Here is a 15,335-nt window from a genome sequence, read left to right as displayed (position 1 = left end):
CGTTTTTATAACTCGTCAATAGCGGAGAAAGAGTTAAAAATATCCGAAAGCGGTAACACGGCTTTATTCAAATGTAAATACATACAGTATATTAAACAGATGCCCTTTGTGGTTAAATCGCGCTTATTTAATATCATTTCAGTATACGACTAACTTTTTGTTATAAAATGTCAAGTGATGTATCAATATGGCGGATGTAGATCATCCGAATTCTTTTATACTATCTATATGCATACTATGTAGTACATGTTTTAACTGTCGATGAGTAGGTACTTGTTGTAATCAAGGCTTCAAACCGGTTCATGGAAAAAAAAAGAAAACCGGAAACTTTTGATGTTTTGCAAGGAACAGAAACGAAACCAGAAACTTTCCTAAAATATATTTTCCAGAACAGAAACGTTTATTTAAAATAATGGTAACCGGTTAATAACATAATTTTTTCGTACTTTGACAAGATTTCTGTGCAATACTCAATGAAGTTCATTTCTGGTCGTCGTTGACTCATCTGAGAAATGAGAAGCTTGCCACCAGCAAGTAGCCTTAATACTCAATCATAAGAGGTAAATATTGTAGGCTACCAAGTATCTCAAGATGTTTGTTTTTTACTAATTAGTGGTGTAACGGATCGCAGTTCATCCGTGATCCGTACATATCACGACCCACAGTTCGCCTCGCATGCGATTCGCGGATTAAATAGGGTGAAAGTTGATCATTTGCACACGTTTCAAAGGCTTGCAAATGTTAACCCTTAAGTGTTTGAAACAATTTAAATGCTAAAAGACGCTAAAGTGAGCAATTTTCTGTACGCACATGCGGTTGAATGTGTCCGGTCCAACTCCGCCCTTCAAAGATCAGAACTCTTGATGTGTAAACTTAAGAGAGAGTTGCGCTACTGTGTCTCATACTATTGTGCATTAAAATACATTTGGTAAATAAATTACTGAAAAACAACTTATTTTTCACTTTATGTGAGCGAATGTTTATGCTGCATCTTCTTCCCAAAGCACCATTTTGAATTTGTTCTCCGTCTGTGTGTGTGTGCGCGTATTTAAGTGCACTTGAAAAAATGTAGGAATGTCAGAATAACAGTTATGCCGCTTACATAATGTAGCCTTTTTTATGTTTGATGACAAGATAGAGACTTAAGGAAAATTATGTAGACTAATAATTTAAGTTTAATGTCCTAATGATCAGCCTACTTAGTTGTACGTCCCACACCTGTCATGGAACGTTATTAACCGGTTCAGGAACTTAATTTTTTATTCTAACCGGTTCAGGAACGGCAATTTTAGGGTTGAATTGAAAACCAGAAACGTTAAAATACTGTTTCTGTTCGGAACAAACCAATTGGGAAAAAAATCTGGTTCAAAGCCCTGCTTGTAATTCAGTACCTAATGTCACAGTATGCAATTTCGGACCCAGTATTGGAGACAGAGATGAAGAATAAAAACAAAAGTATATTATCTGTGAGAAAAAATAGGTGTTGTAAAATAAAAAGTAACAAAATTGCCTCCACAAATGGATACTTTCAGCTTTTTGCGTCAAGGCCTTGTGCTTCAAGGCATTGGCTAAGTAAAGAAAACCAGGGCCCACACCGAAGTTTTTATAAAGTTTATAGGGTGTATTGCTCTCACAGAACCAAAAGTGATATTTTGGGAAACCTATTTTCACTAAAATCTATCAGGTTATTACAATATTACATTGGACTTGTATCATTCATACATTTGGCAGATGCTTTTATTCAACTTACAGTGCATGCAAAGCAAACATTTTATCAGTATATGTCCTCACTGGAATCAAACCTATGACCTATGAACACATACTGTAATGCGCATTACATCACATCACAGTTTATACAAATTCCTGTTTTTGTACTTTACACAGAGACTGTAACTTTGTTGTTGTATTTTTAGGCCCCTAGAATGACGTTGTTGTAAAAACGTTAACATTTTTAATTGAAATGTCATCTCTCTTTATCTCTTCCTTAATCTTGTCATGGAGAAACATCTGAGACATTAAACAGATTTTTTTTTTTGAAAAAGTGATTTTTCCACACAAGGAGTAGCTATGCCACGTTTTGATATCTTTCCACTCTCTTCACTGTATATGTGTGACTGATACTCCGTGTGTTTTGGGAAATCACACATTTTCACGTCACACTTCACGCTCTGTTAGTGCTGCTGCCAACAATAGGAACGAGGAGCACGACTGATCAGACGTATGAAGAGATACTGTAGACCGCCTGGATTTCGTGATAGACATGAATCTGTGTGCATGATGGGATCGCATTTTACTTTTCAATTTAGTCCTGACACCCCCCTTAATTGAGTGAAATGTGAGAAAAGTGATGTTTAATCAAATTACATTTGCAGTTTAAAAAGCAGAGAGACAAATTTTAATTACTGTTATATTTCTCACTGCTGGTTTGATTGACAGCGCTAAGTTATGCGTGTAAAACTTTTAAGCACGTAATCACATTAGCATCCAAATGAAACTCAACCTCATGCTCTCTCAATAAAAAAAATCAGCCATGTTTTTTATCAAAGCTTTCTTAATTATTCATTTTAAGTGCATTTGATCTTGTTATTTTGAAGCAGATCACTTATTTGGCTTTTAGAGGCATGTCTGAGCTCTCAAGTCATCTAATATAAGAGAATGAACGAATAACATTTCTGTTTCCACTAAAGTGCAAGGTAAAATTCACATTCAGGTTAGATAGCATCTTTTAACATTAACTCAGCAGGCCTAAAATAAAGTGTATAGGTTTTCTCAAATGCGTTTTCAGGAAAATACTTTGTGACTCATCAATTTGGCTTTCTTCCTGTATTTTGCAAAAATGCAGCCAGAAACGGCAGGACAGCAAGTTAAACTGGGTTCCTGCAAGGCTGGCCATTGCCATTGATAAGCCAACCTCCTATTTTTGTGCAGAATTATCCGTGAACAGCCAGATAATCCACTGTGGGTTCCCAAATAAATACACACAGCTGCAGATATTTGGCAAAGGGAGCGTAAACCGATTTCGCCACTGGAACAGATATTTCATAGCCTGACTACGTCAGACTTTGTACTTCCGCTAAATTTCATTACGCTTCTGTACTCAGTCTGAGATACCTCCCATTCAAACCGTTTTCCTCAGGTCTCAAAACAACCGGCGAATCAATGAACAGAGGGCGGGCTGAGAGCCGTGACGTAGACGCTAAGCGCCGAATGTACGGTTGTAGTTTGTAGTGGACATGGAGGCACAGAAAGCTATTTGCTCTGTTGTGGAGAACCGGCACTTGCCAACTTAATCCCGAACAAGAAAAGTGTTTGTTAAACATTTTGAATGGAGATTATGTTGTTGCCCTACTCCCGACAGGTTTTGGGAAAAGTTTAATTTATCAACTATTATCGATCGTCAGCAAGAAACTGTGTGCAGCACAGCTTGACGTGCACAACAATCGAGATATCATGGAAGGAAATTTCATTGTTCACAGTTAATGGTGGAGGACGCGTGGGCAAACATTCTTTGGTGACGTTCCTGATTAACCAGAAAAAAGGTAGGAAGATTTAATTTACATATGGTTATGGCCGTCTGGTGGAAGAGTTTGAGAGGAGAGAGGGGCGTTCCTCCACTTAGACGTGAGTGGAAAGACACCGTAAGGATAGTGTTCAACTAGCTCTGGCCCGATTTACTTTACATAATCTGCAGAAGTCGTTCATAGCCATGTTAACTTCGGTATTTCGCTCGATGGGTTTGTTTTCACATCATGCGTGTGTTTTACAGCAGAAATTTGATGCGGCTGAGCTGGCGCATAACGCACATCATATCCAAACGTTATGTGATTGGCTTACGTTTAGACCAATGATTTTAAACTTCAGACAAGCCCCTCCCACGAGAAGGAAAACGATTGTCAATTATGCCCAGCCAGACTCTGTCTATGAAGCGAAGCAAAATAGCAGAGGATGGTTCTACCAGGCTAGATATTTCAGTCCTCAATATAAGAATGAAGGAAAAGTGCTTGGTTTGATTTCATTTAGCTTTAGCTTTACTTTTCTTATTTTTCTACCATCTCACTCCCTCAGGGGTTCCCCGCTAAATTATTCAATCAGGTGGCAGGGCAACGCGGGTTGGCAGTAAAAGACGCCAACTCTCCTCAGTCATTTTCTACCTGAGTGACTACTTCACTTCCCGTGTTAGGACTCAGCCAGGCGAGTGGAATGTTTCTTCTGACCGATCTGACCCCGTACTCCCTCCTGCAGTTTCCAACCTCCGACGCTCCTTACAGCTAGTACACTTCACTGACCATTACACACGGTTCCTCCCTTAGAAGAACTGCAGACAGAGCACCTTCGATTAAAATGGACCACAACTAGCAGTGGAGAAAGTATCTGAAAGAACTTTACAGACCTCAATGATGGATCAACAAAGTTTAACTTTGATAATGATGCCATTCCATGTCAAATTTGACAGAGGTGATACTTTAGTTGTGTACCAAGTAGGACACTTTCCCACTGCATCGTACGGCTTGGCACTGCTCACTTTTGTAGTGTACAGTATCTAGTACCTTGTGCTTTTTAGTACCACCTTGGTTGAAGTTCCAAGCGAGCCATACCAATACTAAAACATGATGTGTAAGATCACTGATTGGTCAGAGAGAGTCGTCACTACCAGCGTCATTGTTAAATGCAAGATTAGCTTACCCTCCCGCGCAGCCGAGCAAACCAAATGATGTCGTCATCTGCGTTTATTGTCCAAGCTCCATTTTAGGGGCAAAAACTTCCACATATGCAGAGAATCAAGAGTACCATTTCATCGATATGCTCCATTGAAAACATGTTGTGCGTTTGTCACATTTCGATGATGCGACAGCAGAAGAAGAGGTGCAACTGTATCGATAAGTCTATAATCCCACCCACAATTAAATTTAAATGCACACAAGTGCATCTAACTCAAGCTAGCTCTAACATGAGATTACATGAATACAGTGATGTGGGACACAACTGGGAACATTTTCATTTGGGAGCCGTTCCTTTAAAAGTCTTTTGTCACTAGGGAACTTTTGTTTGATGGCAATGCGCGACTATGCCCATGCACATCTTACTGAAACTTTCTCAGGAAAGTTGAAATGATTTATTACAGAGCGACTGTAAATTTCGAGAGGATGCAAGGCAGCTAAGGACACCAGTACAAAAAAGGCCAGGTTGCTGTGAATTTAAGAAAACATACAGTAGGAGAAATAACCATTAGACGCGCCTGAGAGCTGAGGAATATTGATGTGGTTCCAGTAGATTGAACGTCAGCAGATATTATATTGATAGCTCACATCCGCACAGGTAAATATTTGAGTCTGTTCGACTCTGAGCTTGTCCCATCACATATTGTATTTGTAAAGATGAAATGAGAAACAAATAGGAGTTTGTAACCATTATGTTTCTTAGATTTTGATCACACAAGGCAGATTATTCTTATTCAAATTGATTTTTTACTGCAGGTTAAAGATGAAAGGATTTAGTTTATTAGTTATAGACGCTTTTACAAAGCACGCGATCAAATAGCATGTGCGCGCATTTAAGCAACAGTAAAAGGGTATATTGGTTTTTGGACTGGGAATAGTCATTGGGATGCTTTTGGGCTAGTTTTGAATGCCCATTGGCCTGGTTTTGATACGCAAATCTGGCAACCCTGGCTGTGCCCTTGGTCAGACATTTGGTTCGGATTATATAGAATGTACATGTAAACGAAAATTATAATCAGATTGAAAAAATTGGGTGAACGCAATCTGAAAGTAACATTATACATTATTCAATATTGCTTTTTGTTTTTGCTTGCTTTATCTTCATACAGAAAACTATGTGACATGTGAATTAGTCTGTAGTATGAATGTATAAAAAACACCTTGCTTGTGTTCCTCATAAACATAAGCAAAGGTACAGTAAAATTTCCGTTTCCCATCCTTCCATTCGGACAGTTTCTTCCAGATGTTGTACATGTGAGAACATCGCTCGGCATAGCGCTTACACCTTTACATCTTGACTATAGCAACTGGAGTAGATACATTTAATATTATTTACACTATAAATAGACTGGATCAGATCAGATGTAGACATTGATTCTTGTCTGGAGAGTAAAATAAAGAGACATTGTTCTGCTGGTGAGTTTAAGGTTGCTAAGTGACAACTAAAGTGTCTGAGTCGTTCTCAAAGATCGAAAACTCACAGTTGACCAGCAGTGCTGGAGTATGAAGCTTATTTATCCTTTTTAATTTTCCATGGCTGAAGTCTGGCATCTGTCTGATCTGTAGGAGGTCGTGCAGTTTTACAATTCAGGTTGTTTTGTGAGATGCTGTTTAGGAACAGAGAGTTTAGGGGGTTTGATTTGTATTTGAAAATAGTCATGTGCAATTGTATGGAAAGTGGCAGCTTAAAGGTACACTCCACTTAAAAAAGGCAAATTTTCCAGCTCCCCTAGAGTTAACATTCGATTTTTACCATTTTGGAATCCATTTATTCGATCTCTGGGTCTGGTGGTACCACTTTTAGCATAGCTTAGCAAAATCTATTGAATCTGATTAGACCATTTTGCATCGCACTCAAAAATATCCAAAGAGTTTCGATATTTTTCCTGTTTAAAACTTGACTCTTCTGTAGTTACACCGTGTACTAAGATTTTAGGCCAATGTGGCTAGGAACTATACTCTCATTCTGGCGTAATAATCAAGAACTTGACTGCAGCAGGCACAATGATATTAGGCAGCGCCTGAAAATAGTTCCCTGCTATTGAAAGTTACGAAGGGGACTATTTTCGGTCACTGCGTAATATCGTTGCACCTTCAACAGCCATGTTACGGTAGTTCCTAGCCATACTAGAACTCGCAACTTTTATTCTTTTATTTTTCACTTAGTCTTAGTACACGATGTAACTACAGAAGAGTCACGTTAAAAAAAAAAAAAAAATATCGAAACTCTTTGGACGTGATGCCAATGGTCTAATAAGATTCAATAGATTGTGCTAAGCTATGCTAAACGTGGTACCGCCAGACCCAGAGATCGGCTGAATGGATTTCCGAACTGTAAAAATCAAATGTTTAACTCTAGGGAGCTGGAAAATGAGCATATTTTCAAAAAAAAGTGGAGTGTCCCTTTTAAGGGCTATTCACACTGTGCAGATCCATTCATCTCTGGGTTTTCGTCCTTTTCAAACCCGTATGAGATTGGATAACTCAGGATTTTGCTTAAACTTAAACTAGACTCTGTATGAATTCTGCTCATTGCAACAGACTTTGACAATGGCTAAATCTGCTTTGATATAAGTATTTTCGGACATGTTTCAACGTTCCTACTTTTTATCCACAGTGCTTGTACAAGCAATTTCTAAGCCAATTTGGTAACACAATTATATATGTTCAGCCATAAGTCATTTCCTGTAGACTAACAGATGAAAACTTCTCCCCACTTTTCTAAATTATTGCTTGTGTGTTTTTTTTTTTAGTTAAACAGTATGTCAACAAAATTGCAGCCTTTCACCATAATTTGAAAATGTGTTCAGATTTCAACAAGCATGTGGTGTGTGTTTTTTTTTTAAACATTAATGTCAATGTTCCTTTAGTGTCCTCCTAATTCATTTTGGAATTAATTTACATACCTGTGAGTTTTGTGTCCTCTTAAAGGGCCCCTCTTATGCAAAATCCACTTTTACAAGGTGTTTAGAGATAAATGGGTGTAGGCAGTGTGTAAACACAACAACCCTAAAATGAAAAAAAATTCCATCAACTCCCCCTTTTTTAACCCCTATTAAACAAAGCAGTCTCATTACACATGCTGTTTTGATTCTCTTATTAATGTGATGTCACACTGATAAAGCCCCGCTCACAGCCATTGACAGAGAGTTTTACCTAAAAGCTATTCTAAATGTGTCTGTTAGCACTAATTCGGCTAAAGATACTTTTGTCCCTAACTCTATATACAGTAATCAGATCTATGTTTAATTTGCATTTAAAGATACAGACATGAAAACAGCACTTTTTTGCTCCTGCCCAAAAATGGGCAATTTAGACATGCTATAAGATATCATCTGTGGGGTATTTTGAGCTGAAACTTCACAGACAAATTCTAGGCACACGTGAGACTTATATAACATCTTGTAAAAATGGTCATAATGTGTGCCCTTTTATTCTTTTAGTGGCTGATCAAATTTAAAAGGATCTTTGCATTATTGAACATTATTGTCTGAAGGCTTTAAAACAAAGAGACGAAAGTCTCAAGATTGTGCACATAAATAAACCCCTAGCACTTCTTTTTAGAAAAACTACAACCTTTCTTGGCAGACTTTGAACTTGTTCATGTTAATGTATGATTTTTTAATGCTCTTATGCAGCTGTCTACATCTAAAATCGGCCCCTCACACTCATTATAGATTATGCCTTTTCCCTCTTTAGAATCTCACTTCTGCTTTCAGGTGATTGATCACCCGTTCTGTTCAGCACTTAGTATGCTGACTAGAGAATGGGAGGAGAAAAATAAAAGGACAAGCTTTCTTCATTAACTTCTTTTCCTCCGAGGTTGAAATATTACAAAACTTTGCTCGCAGCATAATAGGAGCATTCAGGCTTTATTGTATTTTTCTTTGTCAGCACTTTTTGTCTGTTACCACAGCATCCATCTGCATTCAGCAACACTCACTGTCCTTTCTCTGATCCACCCAGAGGCGAATTTGCAAAATCACCATACCGCACATTTATTTAGAAATTTTGATTCAAAAACTTAGTTCTTACAATTTTTAGCCTTATTTAGTGTGTAATATTGCTGTTTGATCATTAAGAGTTTTGTAAAGTTATAAAGTTCATTCCAAAGGCAAATGTCCTCTTTAGCAGAAAACACTTTTCAAGAACTACAATGAACGGCTCTTCTAAACAACAATGCATTTTTCACAATGTCACATATGCCTCTTTTAAATTATTATCGGCCACTCTGTGTTCTAGTCTTTTGTCCGCTAATACACGGATAATGTGTGCATGTCTGAATCTAATTTTGAATGGTTCATAACATAGCATCAGAAATGTATAAGATAATTACAGTCATGCTTGCAAAGGTTGTTCTGGTTGATCCCCTTGTCTTCTACACTTTCATTATCTGACTCAGGCTGTTGATTGATGGCATTGTTAGTTTTTACACCTAAGAAGCTAAAGCAAAGATATAGGATATAACAAGATTGGGCATTGCTATTATGGTACAGTGGAACGCTCAGTATCACCGCTCAAGCAACATAAGTCCCGCCTCCCAGTTAAAAGAACCAATCATCAATCGATAAAGACTGATTATTTTTAAGCAAATTTTTTTGGCCATTTTTTGCCTTTACAGTGAGTAAGGAGAGGACAGTAAAATACAGCACTCTTAAAACAAATTTGTTAAAATGTTTTGTCCTTAACTAGACACAAGATGTGTTATTTTAACACATTCGTTTTAAAGCAACACTATGTAGTTTTTTTGAACACTTTTTGAAATGGCTGATTTTGTCCCCACCACTTTATTAAAAGCATTTGGTTAAAAAGCTCTGAAAAATCAAACAATACTTGTGCGACTTACACTGCAAAAATGACTTTCTTACTTAGTATTTTTGTCTTGTTTTCAGTAGAAATATCTAAAAATTCTTAAATCAAAATGCTTTTTCTTGATGAGCAAAATGACGTAAGAAAATAAGTCTAGTTTTTAGACAAAAAATATACAATTAAAGTGAATTTGTGATTAAAACAAGCAAAAATATCTGCCAATGGGGTGAGAAAAAAATCTAAAAATATGATTTCTTTTTTCTTAAACACTTAATTTAAGTAAAAGTATCTCACCCCATTGGCAGAAATTCTTAGTATTACACTGCAAAAATGACTTTCTTACTTAGTATTTTTGTCTTGTTTTCAGTAAAAAATATCTTAAAATTCTTAAATTAAGATGCTTTTTCTTGATGAGCAAAAATCTAGTTTTTAGACCAAAAATATCAAATTTAAGTGATTTTGTGCATAAAACAAGCAAAAAAATCTGCCAATGGGGTGAGACATTTTTTCTTGAATTTTTCTTGAATTAAGTGATTTTTTTGCTTGTTTTATGCACAAAATCACTTACATTTGGTATTTTTGGTATAAAATCTAGACCTATTTTCTTAGGTTATTTTGCTCATCAAGAAAAAGGATCTTAATTAAAGATATTTTTAGATATTTTTACTGAAAACAAGACAAAAATACGAAGAACATTTTTTCTTGAAAATCATTTTTTGCAGTGTACAACTGGTTTTGTGGTCCAGGGTCACATATGTTGCGTTGTGTGCTTATAGTGTGTTTTCTTTTACATATGTTATAAATTTCATTGTAATCATTGACTTAACACGCTGCTGTTATCTACAGTATGGTGCTTTGGCACAGTTCGGTTCAGCTTATGTTGTAGCGACTGTTACATGTGCAGTCAACATTGTTGAGGGTTTTATGCTGAATATATTTGTGTTGTTGACAGGCCTCCACTATGCCCATTTTGATGCGCCGTTATTCAATATTTTTCTCGTCCTGCTGTACTGTTTTTTTATCTGACCTTTTGTCCCCACCACTTTTCAACACAAACTGACACCCCTGCTATATAGTATGCAAAGAGTACGAGAAGTAGTGCTTTTCGCCTACTATATAGTATGGAAGTATGCGGTTTGGGACGCAGGGCATGTCTTCAGGACTAAACCTGACGGGTCAAACGTTTATTACATGTGTTCATCGCTTGAGTTCATATCGCGATGACGATGAAAATTCGATGTATCGTTCAGCCCTACGCACAGCCTTGCAAAGTATTGTTCATTTGACTCATAATTTGACTCAATTTGTGACAAATTGCAATACCTCTTATGGCTTCTGGTCATACTGCATAGTCCTGTATACCTGCGTGCAGTGTATGATACGATGTATGCGAGGTTTCAAAAATCCGGATGTCAAATTTTTTTTTACTGTATGTGGACCCTTGCGTATGTGTAAAAACGGGATTATACCTGTACTGAACAGTCTGGGCCAGCTTGATCAATCAGACAGAGTTTTTTGGAAGGGACGTAAAGAGACAGGAGCTACAACAGACCTGCAAACTAAAAAAGGGGGCTGCAATAATGTAATATAATGTGTTTTTCAGCAAATAACCATGCAAACCTATTGTAGATACCAAAAACAAAACTGTAAATAGGGCCCCTTTAAAACTGCCTTCATGTGAAATAAAGCTGCAGTGCAAAGCAATATTTTGGCACTAATACACCTGTCCTTTTCTAAATTCGGATAATTAGAAATTGCACATTATTTAAACATTGCAAAACACAGTGCTGTTTCATCATGGCATAAAGTTTTAATCAAATGTTCATCAAATGATGGAGAAGAGCATCATAATTGGTCGTATACCCAGATGTTTGGTGCAGTCAAGTGCACTCTCTGCCTTTTAATAAGCAGTGCTTTGATTTTGCCATTTGGTGTAGTACTGTAATGCTGCACAGCCCCTGTCATCTACTGTACATTACATCGCAGCAATCTGTTGCATTCGCCACAACCCAGCATTCAGATCAAGGTGGTCAGCACATATTTTGTAGATTTGTGCTTTTAACTGATTTACATAATTAAACAATGTTAAAACAACACACGGCACATGCAAATCATTGTTGCTGTTAGTCTACACTTCGCTCCTGATGAATCCTCAAGGGATGCTTTATGAAAAACAGAAACGCAGTGAGGTCAAACCCAATATTTGTTTCGCTGAAATAGGTTGGCTACATACTATATGATGTCGTTTGATCCGTTCTTTTTAAGCTCGAACAGAATATTATTTTATTAAGCCTCCAACAGGCCAACTGGATCACATCAAAACATTGAGTTAAAAGCATGAGGTGTTATTTGAAGTCCTGCTTAGCTGAAGTTCCTGACATGCGAAAGCATGAGTAATAAAGTCTAAGCAGGACATAAAAGATACCATAACAGCATGAAGTCAAACTAAGCCAACATTTTAATCAAAAACTGTTATAGGCAGAGACATCTATTCAATCTGTTCTGCCTCTGTTGTAGCTTGTGATGGGAAGATGACTAATCAGACAGTCGTCAACAATATTATTCAAAGCAAAAGTTTACCTTCATCAAATTATACACTTGTTTTTCCAATCTGCAACAAGACTTGACTGAAGTTTTAACTTTTGCATGTACTGTAGGTATTTTCGTCTTCCCATGGGAAATAGACGTGTGATTATAAATACATTTTTATGCTCTTATTTGCCAACGGAAGAACATGCACAAACATAGTTAAAAGAAAGTGTGTGATTTCCGCTCTACTATTGAACCATATGGAATCTGGTTTTGTGTTTCATAAAGTACATAAAGCCTGAATAGGCCAGGAGCTTTAATTATGTCACAGCCAAGCAAAACCTCATGGATGAAACACAATAGCATAACATAAATTTCCTCCAGTGATGGTTTTAAAAAGGAAATAGGAGCACAAGTGCGACCAATGACAGTGTCCATGAACCATGTATTGCTACTTGCTGTTGCTGTTTAGAGCCTGGTTGTATTTTATTGTTGGCATACTGTTCTACACTTCGAAAGAAAATCTTATTAGACGAAAATGTGTACTGTATACACTGTATGCAAGAGAAAACATTACTGTTTGTGCTGTGAAAGAGAAATTCATTTAAATGTATTATATTTTAGTTAATGTGGTCACCAAGGCATTTACGCCGGCATATGATTTTAATAGTTTCCAATGGAAACGCCATGATTTTCAAAAAAGGCCAGTAGGTGGTGTTTTTTCCGCACTTAGCGCTGAGCACCCAGAGTATGAAAATGTTCAAGTTTGGGTGAAAAGCTCAGCTCGTCAATGTCACTTCTCACTTGGCCGTCTAATAACAGTGGATGAGTGGCAGGACAAATATCACAACAATCAACCGACACACCGTTCAACGACTAATATCATACTGCGTATCATAGCAAAAAAAAATGCTGGCAAGCGCCCACAGTCAGCGTTAGCCTGGCATTTTTAGCCACGTTTAAGCGCTTTGGTGTAAATCAGTGTTGCCAGATTGAAGATGTCCAAGTATCGTACCAGAACCTCAAACGTATGGTATTTGGAAGAAAAATATTGTGAACAAGTCAAATGTGCAGAATACAGCTATTTTATCTAGACAAACAACTTTTTGCTAGCCTGTAGATTTTCTCAGTAGATAAATGAAGTGTACCTTAGTCGGACAGTCAAAACTACAAAAAAAAGAGAGTCTCAACAATGATTCTCAACAATGATTGGCCAAGAAGACATAACGTAAGAAGAGATTGTGGCAAGAAGGGAAACAGCAACTTCCAAAATCACAAAATCTCGCCGTATGAGCGCTGATTTTATAGCCTGGTGCAAGCAGACTCTCGTACATTCATTTCATTTGTACAGAGAGTCTGGCCACGCTCCATTGAAAAGCGTTAAGGAGGGTCCTCTGTTGAAGTTTAAAACTATTGGATCTGCCCAGAGTCACTCTGAATCGCTAAAGTCAGTCTGGTGCAATACCTCAATGTCTGCGTTCTTAGCCACTCCCCGCTGTTCGCTGATTGGACCTGCAGATTTTTGCCGGAGAAAACGAAAATCTACACAGCAGTCCCAGACGTTGTTCTGAAGCGAAATGAAAATTAAGCGGAAGAGCACGGCGGAGCCAGGCTACTGATTTTATCCTAATCCTACCCCAAAAATAGCTGTATCCCTTCTAGCCAAAACCAAGAGAAGGAAGACATGTGTTACACGTATTTGCATTCTCCTCACAATTATGATGTAGACATAGGATCAACAGATAGTTCAATAAGTATAGAAGCCCTATGACTGCAACCACCATTTGAAGTGTCAGAAAATGTGAAAATTATTGTACTTATGGTATTTTTTTTATTATTGATCGTACAGAGTAGGCTGGCTAACACCAGACCAGTCTCATAGAGAATGAGACATGGTCTGGGAACCACATGCTCATTTTCTCGTATTTGAGGCGTGGTTTATGCCCAGAGCCGTTTATTTGGCGCTACAAATGTCTATCAAATGCGTCCATACGTAGCGCATAGCCACTCGTTTCAATTATACCAGGTGACGCATGTAGCTCAACATTAATTCAAATGTCAACAACTTTTATCATGTACGTGACGTGTGCACACAGCTGAAAGCTATGCAACTAAACCGGTAGCTGTATATTGATATCGAAAAGGAACACAAATTAGTGGCACTGTGACAACCACATTACAGGCATAATGACAATATGATATTCTTCTTCTTCTTCTTCTGGTGTTTTATGGCGGTTTGGCAAACCAAGCAATATGATATTAATAAATAACTTCCCATTTATAAGTTAAATGGACTTCAATGACGATAAAGGTTGGTCCTATAAAACTCCATGGCTAACATGTCTTACCATATCTGTTGTATTCGTAAATCAAATGGAGACGGTGATTTCTTTAAACACTTTACTTAACTTTTTGCATCACTTATTACACTCATAGCAAACTCTCATCCTCACACTTCTTCTCCTCTTACAACTACACATATTGCATTCATTAGACCACTCCTAGTGCCACCTACTGGTGGGGAGCATATGCATAAATGTCAGTTTCTGCAAACACAAAAATATCCAAACATCTTTCTTGGATATTAAATTGTTTAACGCCAAAAGTTGCTCTTTTTTTAAAATAAACTTGCATTCAAAACACTCCCTGGCTGCATCTAAAAGTAACTTTGCGTCTACTGCCGTGTTCGATAAACAAACAGAAGTCGTCATCGTCTTGCTGCCCCCTCCCCGTTCTGTGATTGGTTCCCTATTTTAGGCAAAAATTTGGGCCATGGTTTCCATGCTAGACTTGCAGCATGAATAAATTTGCGTGCAAGGCAGCATGGGGAAACCCAGGCTACATACAGAGGTCAAAATTATGGTACAAATACAATAATTATCATACATCTGGCAACACTGGTGTACATGCCCTCTAAAAACTTTTCTGGACTGTAAAAATTTGATAATGTCAATGAACGTTCATGCTAAAATAAACATTTTTAAATAGCCCAGATGTCTGATGCATATTTTTTCAATGTTTATTGTCAATCAAATGAAAATCACCACTCACTCACTCTAACGAATTGCATATCAAATTCACAAAATCACTTAATCTCTAAGGTGAATCTCTAAACTCAAACCATGTAGTCTGTCTTACTGATAGAAAACCGAAGTGTTTCCTGTAGGGATCTGTCTGCGGATATGCTCTCTGGTCCACAACCTCATGTGTCTTCCCACAGGAGCTGACAACCCCTCAATCCCAGCTGAGACAGGTTTCCACTGCTGTTCGCTTTCATCC

The 15,335-nt window shown here is 37.5% G+C and overlaps 1 protein-coding gene across 1 annotated transcript in view; it reads left to right on the top strand.

The window, feature by feature from the left end:
- The window catches only part of large2 (LARGE xylosyl- and glucuronyltransferase 2), a 142,791-nt gene that overhangs the window by 20,940 nt on the left and 106,516 nt on the right, over nucleotides 1–15,335 (top strand). The gene's annotated exons all lie outside the window — the stretch shown is intronic.

Source organism: Paramisgurnus dabryanus, chromosome 9 (genome assembly GCF_030506205.2).
Source record: "Paramisgurnus dabryanus chromosome 9, PD_genome_1.1, whole genome shotgun sequence".
Classification (NCBI taxonomy): Eukaryota; Metazoa; Chordata; class Actinopteri; order Cypriniformes; family Cobitidae; genus Paramisgurnus; species Paramisgurnus dabryanus.
The sequence above is the reverse complement of the archived record's forward strand: the minus strand, read 5'-3'. Positions and strand labels throughout refer to the sequence as shown.